Source organism: Littorina saxatilis, linkage group LG8, assembly GCF_037325665.1.
Source record: "Littorina saxatilis isolate snail1 linkage group LG8, US_GU_Lsax_2.0, whole genome shotgun sequence".
NCBI classification, from domain to species: Eukaryota; Metazoa; Mollusca; class Gastropoda; order Littorinimorpha; family Littorinidae; genus Littorina; species Littorina saxatilis.
The window spans coordinates 73,961,472-73,974,732 of record NC_090252.1 but is presented as its reverse complement, the minus strand read 5'-3'; the positions used below and the strand labels follow the sequence as shown (position 1 = coordinate 73,974,732).

Sequence of the window (13,261 nt, the reverse complement as noted above, 5' to 3'; positions counted from 1 at the left end):
AAGTGCCTTGGTAGACACTGACATTTGCTTTTCCTTTTTCTTGTCCGGTTTTACTGTGACAAAAGGAAAATACTGTTCTCTGATCTGACCTACATTGTGACCTAATTATGCCGTTGGGTGATTCTACATCTGGGCTTCGTATAGGACACCTTAACGTTTATCATTTGTTTAACAAAGTTCCAGATGTGTGCTTAATGCTAAACCGACCAAACAAGCCAATTCATTTGTTTGGACTTAGCGAAACTCGCCTTGATTCCAGGATCGACGACACCTCTATTGACATTACTAACTATACAATTTTAAGACGCGACAGCAACCAGTCTAGTCATACTGGACTTGTGCTTTACATCCATGACAGTATTGTGAAAATCACAAGAAGGAGAACTGATTTAGAGTCAGAGAATGTGGAGTGCATCTGGACGGAGACAAAACACTCTAAATCTCCTTCTGTGTTAGTGGGGTATATAAGAAATCCAGCCTCTTCACTTGCATGGATTGACGATTTTGTGCGCATGATGGACAACGTTAATAACTGTAATTCTAACATTCTCCTCTTAGGTGATTTTAATTATGATTTAAAAAAACCGCAACATGCATGGTTTTCTACTACATCGCTGTTTGGTCTTCAGCAATTAATCAAAGATCCAACAAGAGTAACCAGTACTAGTGCAACGTTAATTGATCATATTTACACAAACAATGTGTGTAATGTTTCCAAAGTGTTTGTATCCAATGAAAGTATAAGTGACCATAGCCCTATTTTTTGCACTTGGTCTTTTAAATTACCAAAACGTCCGCCTAAGGGCCATACAACAATTGAGTACAGATCCTTTAAAAATTTCAATGAGACGGATTTTTTGCGAGACATTGCTTCTGTGCCCTTTCATCTTATTTGCAATCATACTTGTCCAAATAGTGCCTTTTCTGCTTTGTATGAGGCATTTTTGCCAATTATTGATAAGCATGCACCGTTGCGCAAAAAGAGGGTTAAGCACCCCACACTTCCCCCGTGGTTAAATAAAGACATTATAAACGCTATGGCTCTTCGCGATTTCTATAAAGAGAACAAATTAAAAGCTGATTACAAGAAACAAAGAAATAAGGTCTTAGACCTCGTGCGCCGGGCCAAAAGGCATTATTTTAATAAACTTGTTTCTGAGAAGAAAGATACTGCTTCCTTATGGAGAGCAATAAACGAAGTAACTGCAAAATCTAAAACCCGACAACATTCAACTTCGGTTGGTATTTCACCCAGTGCCTTTAATGATTATTTCTTATCTCTTCCTAGTAAGCTTTTGGAGTCTACCTATAGGGAAAATGACAAAAGCGAGTATGAACGCCCACAATTCCTTCAATTATTTTGCCAGGCTAATATGAAAGAAGTTGAACCTTTTAACATCCCATTCATTGCAGTCCACGAAGTCGGGCGACTAATAACTGACTTGAGTAATAATAAGTAAATGGGACCCGATAACATACCCGCTTCCTTACTCAAGTTAGCGTTACCCTTTCTTGTTGAGCCAATTCCGTATGCGTACAACTTATGTATTGACCGAAATGTGTTTCCAGAAATGTTTAAAACCGCAAAAGTAATTCCACTTCCCAAAACAAAAGACTTAACCGACATAAACAATTTTAGGCCAATTTCGCTATTGTCTGTTCTATCAAAACCATTAGAAAAACATGTACAAAAGTGCTTGCTTCTGCACATGGAAAGCCGTGGTCTTTTCGCTCCATCTCAATCAGGATTTCGCCCTAAACATTCGTGTCACACAGCTCTCGTTAAACTATGCGATACATGGCTCTCTGCCATTAACCATTCGGAAACAGTCGGCGCCGTCTTCCTCGATTTTAAGAAAGCGTTTGATATTGCTGATCACACAATTCTGTTAAAGAAATTATCTTGTTATTTAGGCGACGCATCCTACTTACCTTTTTTTCGTTCTTATTTAGCGAACAGAACGCAGTTTGTCTCCCTTAGTGGTAATCGTTCTTCGATAGGACGGCTCATGCACGGCGTCCAACAAGGATCAGTTTTGGGCCCACTTTTATTTTGCATTTACATTGTCCTTGGCTCGGACAGAAAGATGTTTACATTTACATTAACGATCTACCACTCTATATATCAGACAAGACGGTTATTAATGACCTTTTCGCAGACGACTCGTCTCTTTACACGTCCGGTAAAAGTTTACAATCTATTGAAACCTCTCTTCAAACGAGTTTGAACAACATATTTGATTGGTGTAAACAAAACTCAATGATTATACACACAGGCAAAACTAAATGCATGGTGTTCACAACACGACAGAAACACCAACTCGCTCCTCTGAATCTTCATCTCAGTTTACGCTGATACCTCAGCACTCAAGTTGTTTTATTTTGGTCATATTTTACCTCATCTGAATTATGCATCTACACTTTGGGATGGTTGTAGCGATGTTCACTTAAAAAAAGTCAATTCTCTTCACCGTCGCGCAGCTAAACTTATCATGCCGGGTCCACAAACATCAACAGATCAAAAGCTTAGCAGCCTTAATTTTCTATCACTTAAAGATCAGTTATTATTTAATAAGGCTCTTTTAATGTTTAAGGTACAAATAAACGAGACCCCACAGTACATGCGATCATTATTTCAGAAAGCAACAGACAGATATGGCTCAAACAAATTAATTTCCCCGCTACCCCGTATTGATTTATATAAAACCAGTTTAGCGTTTTCGGGCTCAACAATTTGGAATTCGCTACCATGTGAGATAAAGGGGTCAAGCACGATTAAACACTTCAAATCGCAGCTTCGCAAATATCTGTTGTCACGAACAGTTACATTCTGAAGCTGTTTCTAGCAAGAATGCATTGCTATCACTAACCTCTATATATTTTGTTGATGATGATAGTGATGTCGACGATGATGATGATGATGATGATGATGATGATGATGATGATGATGATGATGAAGTTGTTGTTGTGTGTGTGTGTGTGTGCCAGTGTGTGTGTATGTGTGTGTGTGTGTGTGTATGTGTGTGTGTATCAGTGTGTATGTGTGTGTGTCTCAGTGTGTATGTGTGTGTGCGTGTGTGTATGTGTGTGTGCGCATATGTGTATGTGTGTGTGTGTGTGTGTGTGTGTGTGTGTATGTATGTATGTGTGTGTGTGTGTGTGTGAGTGTGTCAGGGCCGGACTACCGGGGGGGTTATGGGGGTTGCGCAACCCCCCCCCCCCTAGCCTGAACATGTACCTTACTTATTTAAAACCTTTTTTAATATTGCTTATTTTATGCCGTTTCATGCAAGGAGCGACCATTTTCTTATCTCAGAATATGACCTACCCATCAGCTTCAGGGGGCTTCGCCCCCTGACCCCCACAAGGGGCTCTGCCCCTTGACCCCGCTCAGGGGCGGACGAGGGGGGGGTGTTTCTAGGGTTTCCGGACCCACCTTATAAATATAAAAATATAAAAATATTGAATGAGGTATGCATTTCTTTATTTTACATTGAGTTTCAATTTTGGGGGTTATAATCAGTGACAAAATCTGCTGCCTGAAACTGGTAATGATCATCCTCAGAATGCACCAGATTGCACCATTTTGCATCTTTTTTTGGCATTTTCCGGGGGGGCATGCCCCCGGACCCCCCTAGCAAGCTAGGCGCTTCGCGCCGTCGGCTCACCCATATCTTCACAATATACTTTTGAAACCCCCCCCCCCCCCCATAAAATGAACTGATCCGCCCCTGCCGCCAGGGGGGATATCCCCCTGGACCACCTCTAGCAACCACCCCCCTCCTCTTCGCCTAGTCCGGCCCTGCTGTGTGTGTGTGTGTGTGTGAGTGCGAACGTGATTCCTTTGTATTATCTTTACATACATGTACATTTCAATGTTCTATTATGCATTATGTAGTCGTATAGGTAATGTTGTAGTAAGTAATACTGTATGATTGCGATTGACAATTGTGCTTTTATTGTCTTTATCTTTATGTCTTAGTTTAGCAGGGACAGATTGTACGACTAGGCGTCATCCTAAAATCTCCATCCTTGAGTAATAAAGTTCGTTCGTACGTTCGTTCTCTCTCTCTCTCTCTCTCTCTCTCAGTCTCTCTCTCAGTCTCTCTCTCTCTCTCTCTCTCTCTCTCTCTCTCTCTCTCTCTCTCTCTCTCTCTCTCTCTCTCTCTCTCTCTCTCTCTCTCTCTCTCTCTCTCTCTGGGAAAGTATACTCCCTTTACTACTACTTTACATTTCAACAGGTTTTTTTGCAACAAGCTGAATACGATCTTGAAGCCATTGTTAAATCCATACATCTATAAGAACCCCGCCAACCTTCACTGTGATATCTGAGTGAATGTAGAACGCCAGGCAAGTCCTGAAGGCAGCGTGCAACACGTTCGTGTCTGCGTGTCGATCCGTGTTAGGACCGTTACCCGCAGTTGTCAATACATTTCATATCAGCGATCACATCTTGCTTTGACGCATTTCTAAGCGTATTGAACCTGTTTTTGTTGGATCTTTATAAGAAAGCATTCATGTTATGGCTAACAGCGCTAACGGTTTGGCGGCTGTCCAAATACAACCCCAAAACTGTTTTAACAGAGGAGTGTGCCAACGAGTTCAAACGTTCTTAAATGAAACATTTCATGTTTACTCAGGAGGAACAAAATCAATGACTGAATGTTTATATTTGAACCAACAATTAAAAATGTTATTTACTGCATGGATTTAATTTTCAGTACTTATTGATCACGTTGCTGTGAAATTCTGGTAGCTAGTGGCAACAAGAGTGGCGCTACCCAGGTGTTTGCGTGTTCAGGTGTAATCAGCCACCTGTATTTATGGCAGAAAGACCGAGGTCTTTTACGTGCCACCGGGTGGGACATGAGTCTGCACATAAAATTGACCCGTGTCCGCCCAGGCCTGGATTCGAACCTGTGATTCAAGCATTAAAAGTCCAGTGCTGTGCCTGGTGAACTACCAGCCCCCGGATTCGCATAAGCATGTACAGGAATAATAGTCGGCGCGAAAATGGACATGTCTGTGGCATGGTTCTGAGTTTATTCACACCATACACTACCTCCCTGGGTTGTGGAATCCATGTGGCAATCTGTCGAGAGACTGTGTATGAGAAAGGAGGTTTACAAAATAATGTGTTTAAAGCGGCCACATTTCACCCACGGATTTCAAGGGGGGGGGGGGGGGGTACGTTGATCTACGATAGGACCGGTTCCCGCAGTTTTTTATACCTGTCGTCACAAAACTTGTTGTAACATATCTTTCAACGCATTCCCATCGGGTCATTGCTTGTGTTGAATCTTGACAAGAAGGCTGTATTCATTCCTCACCTAACAATCAGCAAAAGGACTTGACGGATTTCGCAACTGTTCTTTACCTCACTCCCTCCCCCCTCAGTCACTGTCACGATAGCGGCAGGCTCAGTGCACGTCCTTCTACCCGCTACCACCCACCCACACACACACGGTCACCACACTGTCATCACCTCCCCCCTCAGTCACTGTCACGATAGCGGCAGGCTCAGTGCACGTCCTTCTACCCACTACCACCCACCCACACACACACGGTCACCACACTGTCATCACCTCCCCCCTCAGTCACTGTCACGATAGCGGCAGGCTCAGTGCACGTCCTTCTACCCACTACCACCCACCCACACACACACGGTCACCACACTGTCATCACCTCCCCCCTCAGTCACTGTCACGATAGCGGCAGGCTCAGTGCACGTCCTTCTACCCGCTACCACCCACCCACACACACACGGTCACCACACTGTCATCACCTCCCCCCTCAGTCACTGTCACGATAGCGGCAGGCTCAGTGCACGTCCTTCTACCCGCTACCAGCCCACCCACACACACACGGTCACCACACTGTCATCACCTCCCCCCTCAGTCACTGTCACGATAGCGGCAGGCTCAGTGCACGTCCTTCTACCCGCTACCAGCCCACCCACACACACACGGTCACCACACTGTCATCACCTCCCCCCTCAGTCACTGTCACGATAGCGGCAGGCTCAGTGCACGTCCTTCTACCCGCTACCGCCCACCCACACACACACGGTCACCACACTGCCATCACCTCCCCTTCCCACCAACTGTTCTTTACCTCACTCCCTCCCCCCTCAGTCACTGTCACGATAGCGGCAGGCTCAGTGCACGTCCTTCTACCCACTACCACCCACCCACACACACACGGTCACCACACTGTCATCACCTCCCCCCTCAGTCACTGTCACGATAGCGGCAGGCTCAGTGCACGTCCTTCTACCCGCTACCACCCACCCACACACACACGGTCACCACACTGTCATCACCTCCCCTTCCCAGCAACTGTCTGTCTGTAAAAGTATGACGGCCTCCTGGTGCCTAAACCTGGAGTTACCAATAACACGTGGACATTTCAATTAAGACGTATTGTGCGTAATTCACAGCGATGAAATTAACCAACAGTGTTAAATATTAAAGTTCAGCTTGGTCCTCAGCTAACTATAGTATACCAACTGACCATAATTAAACACGATCATCTTCTAACACGGTATGGCTGATCACCTGATAATTAAACACTGATGATCATTTTGACGCACACTCACCCACAGAGCCCGGCCCCACTTTCGTGTCACAATAGCAAGGGTGTGTAAATGGGGGGCGAAAAGAGGAGGAGGGGGGGTGGCCGTCAAAGTTCTGTCAGTGGCTAAGTTACCCTGACTGAGTGCCTTGTACCTTCTTCTTTAAATAAATCTGCCACGATTTACTGGCGATGGCCTGCAGTGATCGCTGAGCACGCGTGTTGTGAGTATGTGTGTGTGTGTGTGTGTGTGTGTGTGTGTGTGTATGTGTGTGAGTGTATGTGTTTGTGTGTGTATGTGTGTATGTGTTTGTGTGCTTGTGTGTGTGTGTATGTGTTTGTGTGCTTGTGTGTGTGTGTGTATGTGTTTGTGTGTTTGTGTGTGTGTGTCAGTGTGTGTGTGTGTGTGTGTGTGCATGCCTGTGTGTGTGTGTGTGTGTGTGTGTGTGTGTGTGTGTGTGTGTGTGCAGCGGGGCATCCCTCCTATGACCGGCCACCTTCAATGTATTGACAGACTGATTAGTAACCGCCTTTTGTCTGCATAGCAAAACATCTTCATAGTAGGCTATACATTTTGAGCAACGACGCGAGGTTTGAATTGCATGAACGTATTACTGAACACGTGACGAGATCCACTTCATTGTTTTGATTCTGCGGTGAACGCCTTTCAAGTCTTACGAGCCAGTTTCATGGTGATACGTGTGAATGATTTCTTTTGCAAAACGAAGGACAGATTGGCCGTCTCTTTCTCTCTCACACGGCACACGAGACACACACACACACACACACACACACACACACACACACACACACACACACACACACACACACACACACACACACACACACATACAACTACACTACACAAACACACACGCCGGCACGCACGCAAAAAAACACACACATATGTAACCGAGTGCCGAAACACAACAATCACCTTTGGAGGCGAAGTCCAATCAAACAGGATTGAGAATTTTAGAGCTTATTTCTAAGCCCTATAAAAACTGTTATGCATTCGCAAAAGAATCCATGAACATACAGAGAGACAAAAACCGCCAGACCCCATCACAAACAGAACTCTGCAATCCACAGGTGTTGCGTACTTCAAAGGCGAACAACTCTGCAGAGTTTGCTGTGAAGGGCGACGGTAGTTTCCCTGTCACAGTAGTATAAGGGAGTACACGTTGTGGTGATGGAAGCGGTTTGTATCGTGAGCATGCTAAAACCACACGCGACATGGGATGTGAAGTAAAAGCGTGTTCAGCTCTGTACATCGTAGTCTATATGATACATGATCAGGTCAGCATAATTGCTTGTTCAGCTCTGTACATCGTAGTCTATATGATACATGATCAGGTCAGCAAAATTGCTTGTTCAGCTCTGTACATCGTAGTCTATATGATACATGATCTGGTCAGCAAATTGCTTGTTCAGCTCTGTACATCGTAGTCTATATGATACATGATCTGGTCAGCAAAATTGCTTGTTCAGCTCTGTACATCGTAGTCTATATGATACATGATCAGGTCAGCAAAATTGCTTGTTCAGCTCTGTACATCGTAGTCTATATGATACATGATCTGGTCAGCAAAATTGCTTGTTCAGCTCTGTACATCGTAGTCTATATGATACATGATCAGGTCTGTACATCGTAGTCTATATTATGATACATGATCAGCTCTGTACATCGTAGTCTATATGATACATGATCAGGTCTGTACATCGTAGTCTATATGATACATGATCAGCTCTGTACATCGTAGTCTATATGATACATGATCAGCTCTGTACATCGTAGTCTATATGATACATGATCAGGTCTGTACATCGTAGTCTATATGATACATGATCAGCTCTGTACATCGTAGTCTATATGATACATGATCAGCTCTGTACATCGTAGTCTATATGATACATGATCAGCTCTGTACATCGTAGTCTATATAATACATGATCAGCTCTGTACATCGTAGTCTATATGATACATGATCAGGTCAGCAAAATTGCTTGTCTTTGATGCTTGTAATGTCACTGGCTGTGAAATAAATCTGTGAAATATTCAATGGATTCATTTGTGTTCGTGTGTGTGTGTGTGATGTGTGTGTGCGTGGGTGAGTGTGTGTGTCTCTTTCTCTATATCGCTCTTTCTCTCTCCCCCCCCCTCTCTCTCTCTTTCTTTCTGTATATTTATGCGTGGGTGTGTTTGCGCGTGTGTCTGTGCATGTGTGTCTCTCTCTCTCTCTCTGCCGTTTGCTTTTATTACTTCTTTATATTCCAACATTTTAAAACGTATTATCATTAGATTAAACCCTCCCATGGGCGAGGGCTGGATGTAAAAAAGCACCTGTTTGCTTATGCCATTACCCTCGTAAATAAAGAATTTGTCATTGTCATTGTCATTGTCTCTCTCTCTCTCTCTCTCTCTCTCTCTCTCTCTCTCTCTCTCTCTCTCTCTCTCTCTCTCTCTCTCTCTCTCTCTCTCTTTCTGTATATTTATGCGTGGTTGTGTTTGCGCGTGTCTTTCTCTCTCTCTCTCTCCCTCTCTCCTTCTGTCTGTGTGTGTGTGTGTGTGTGTGTGTGTGTGTGTGTGTGTGTGTGTGTGTGTGTGTGTGTGTGTGTGTGTGTGTGTGTGTGTGTGTGTGTGTGTGTAAGATGGATTCGTCCTCTTGAAAACGTCCACAGTGCTAAACTCAATGTCCACAGCACAAACCCATGAATTAAGCCAAACTGACATGTACAGTCTTGATAAGGGGCACCATAGCACTGATCTACAGGTCAAACAAACTGACATGTACAGTCAGTGATAAGGGAGGCACCATAGCACTGATCTACAGGTCAAACATACTGACATGTACAGTCATTGACAAGGGAGGCACCATAGCACTGATCTACAGGTCAAACAAACTGACATGTACAGTCATTGACAAGGGAGGCACCATAGCACTGATCTACAGGTCAAACAAACTGACATGTACAGTCAGTGATAAGGGGCACCATAGCACTGATCTACAGGTCAAACAAACTGACATGTACAGTCATTGATAAGGGAGGCACCATAGCACTGATCTACAGGTCAAACAAACTGACATGTACAGTCATTGACAAGGGAGGCACCATAGCACTGATCTACAGGTCAAACAAACTGACATGTACAGTCATTGATAAGGGAGGCACCATAGCACTGATCTACAGGTCAAACATACTGACATGTACAGTCATTGATAAGGGGCACCATAGCACTGATCTACAGGTCAAACAAACTGACATGTACAGTCATTGATAAGGGAGGCATCATAGCACTGATCTACAGGTCAAACATACTGACATGTACAGTCTTGATAAGGGAGGCATCATAGCACTGATCTACAGGTCAAACATACTGACATGTACAGTCTTGACAAGGGAGGCACCATAGCACTGATCTACAGGTCAAACATACTGACATGTACAGTCTTGATAAGGGAGGCATCATAGCACTGATCTACAGGTCAAACAAACTGACATGTACAGTCAGTGATAAGGGAGGCACCATAGCACTGATCTACAGGTCAAACAAACTGACATGTACAGTCATTGATAAGGGAGGCACCATAGCACTGATCTACAGGTCAAACAAACTGACATGTACAGTCAGTGATAAGGGAGGCACCATAGCACTGATCTACAGGTCAAACAAACTGACATGTACAGTCACTGGTAAGGGAGGCACCATAGCACTGATCTACAGGTCAAAGTCTGTAAGTCTGCACGGAGAACAAGGCATGTTGCACAATGTGTGAAGGGGGCGTGCCCTGTGTCGCACAATGAGTGAAGGGGGCGTGGCCTGTTGCTGACAGACGGTACAGGTGTACCTGTCACCCACAAGGTAGGTCACACAAGGGGACGTGTCATTCGCTGATTCGCGTCATCAACTTGAGTTTCCTGGAACCTTACGACGCCAGGTGTTGACATGAAACACGGAAATGACACAAATAGAAAGATAAACAGCAACACCAACAAATACACTGAGACCAACAGCAAAAAGACTTAACAACACACACACACACACACACACCACACCACACACACCACACCACACACACACACACACCACACACACACCACACCACACACACCACAGACCAACACCATAGAGAACAATTAACCACACACCACACCACACACACACACACACACACACACTAAGACCAACACCATAAAGAACAATTAACCACACACACACACGCACAACTGTAAAGAAATATAAGCACAAGGTATAAACGAGCCTATTAATAAATGTCGACAGTTATGTTCAAACTCTGTTCCTGTGTTGATATACAGGCTCTCTTCTAATACCAGCACCTACACTCTTCGTCGCTAGGCACGTCTAACTACACGTTAATTACATGCTAATTAGGTCTAGCACACTTGAGACTTTCTACGCCCCGCATAAGTAAACAAAAGTCTTGTCATTGGATGCGACTTTTAAAGACAAACGGCATCTCCATTTTCGACATTTGATATGAGGAGATAGTCAGTTACCACAGGCATTCTGTAAGACGGTCAATCATTTCATTCAGAGTATGTGCTTAAATAAGCCATGAATACTTGGTGCGCAAAGCTTGACGTGTAGGTAAGCTATAACGTCATATGATGAAACCAGCTGTTCACAAATAATACTATATTTTCTTTCTTATTATAAGAAGTCTATCACGACTTGCAGTAGGGTTTGGGACTTAGCGCATGGTGGCCGCCATTGTTAGTCTCGGCTTACCCCTTTATTGGGGGACAACAAACTTCCGGTGTTTTTTTGACAAGAATTATGAAAAACCTTCACCTTGGGTCTGTTAATTATGCTGGGTCACGAGGTCCTGCCAGTCGTGAATATAAAATACTACCACAATGTTCTGATATAACCAGCCCTCGTTTACTCTCGTTAGATGTCTCCAGCTGGGAGAGTTTAGTATGAGAAGAGGGTTTGGATCACAAAGCAAACACAGTGATATCCACACTGAACGTTGTCCAAGTACTACATCAACTTTGCACGCGGGTTTTTTAATGTTAAAATACCTTCCTTTAGTGTAAACCAACCTGTAAACCACCTTACACGTGCCCTGGCGTTTACAAAGTACAGGTCTGTTCAGTTACACGTCAACACGTGCCAAGAATCAACAATATAGAAATCCTGCTGTTACAATCAACAATCAACAATATAGAAATCCTGCTGTTACAATCAACACTATAGACATCCTGCTGTTACAATCAACAATATAGACATCCTGCTGTTACAATCAACAATCAACACTATAGACATCCTGCTGTTACAATCAACAATCAACACTATAGACATCCTGATGTTACAATCAACAATCAACAATATAGACATCCTGCTGTTACAATCAACAATCAACAATATAGAAATCCTGCTGTTACAATCAACAATCAACACTATAGACATCCTGCTGTTACAATCAACAATCAACAATCAACACTATAGAAATCCTGCTGTTACAATCAACAATCAACACTATAGACATCCTGCTGTTACAATCAACAATCAACAATATAGAAATCCTGCTGTTACAATCAACAATCAACAATCAACACTATAGACATCCTGCTGTTACAATCAACAATCAACACTATAGACATCCTGCTGTTACAATCAACAATCAACACTATAGAAATCCTGCTGTTACAATCAACAATCAACACTATAGACATCCTGCTGTTACAATCAACAATCAACACTATAGAAATCCTGCTGTTACAATCAACAATCAACAATCAACACTATAGAAATCCTGCTGTTACAATCAACAATCAACAATCAACACTATAGACATCCTGCTGTTACAATCAACAATCAACAATCAACACTATAGACATCCTGCTGTTACAATCAACAATCAACACTATAGACATCCTGCTGTTACAATCAACAATCAACAATCAACACTATAGAAATCCTGCTGTTACAATCAACAATCAACACTATAGAAATCCTGCTGTTACAATCAACACTATAGACATCCTGCTGTTACAATCAACAATCAACACTATAGACATCCTGCTGTTACAATCAACAATCAACAATATAGACATCCTGCTGTTACAATCAACAATCAACACTATAGAAATCCTGCTGTTACAATCAACAATCAACAATATAGACATCCTGCTGTTACAATCAACACTATAGACATCCTGCTGTTACAATCAACAATCAACACTATAGACATCCTGCTGTTACAATCAACAATCAACAATATAGACATCCTGCTGTTACAATCAACAATCAACACTATAGACATCCTGCTGTTACAATCAACAATCAACAATATAGACATCCTGCTGTTACAATCAACAATCAACAATATAGAAATCCTGCTGTTACAATCAACAATCAACAATCAACACTATAGACATCCTGCTGTTACAATCAACAATCAACACTATAGAAATCCTGCTGTTACAATCAACAATCAACACTATAGACATCCTGCTGTTACAATCAACAATCAACACTATAGACATCCTGCTGTTACAATCAACAATCAACACTATAGAAATCCTGCTGTTACAATCAACAATCAACAATCAACACTATAGAAATCCTGCTGTTACAATCAACAATCAACAATCAACACTATAGACATCCTGCTGTTACAATCAACAATCAACACTATAGACATCCTGCTGTTACAAT

General features: G+C 43.0%; 1 protein-coding gene and 1 long non-coding RNA gene across 6 annotated transcripts in view; both read left to right on the top strand.

Annotated features, from left to right (window-relative positions):
• The window catches only part of LOC138974336 (mitochondrial import receptor subunit TOM70-like), a 554,410-nt gene that overhangs the window by 425,091 nt on the left and 116,058 nt on the right, over nt 1-13,261 (top strand). The window lies entirely within an intron of this gene.
• LOC138972475 (uncharacterized) lies at nt 7,106-8,640 on the top strand. Its single transcript, XR_011457636.1, has 2 exons — nt 7,106-7,872; nt 8,252-8,640. It is a non-coding gene; the product is annotated as an uncharacterized lncRNA (long non-coding RNA).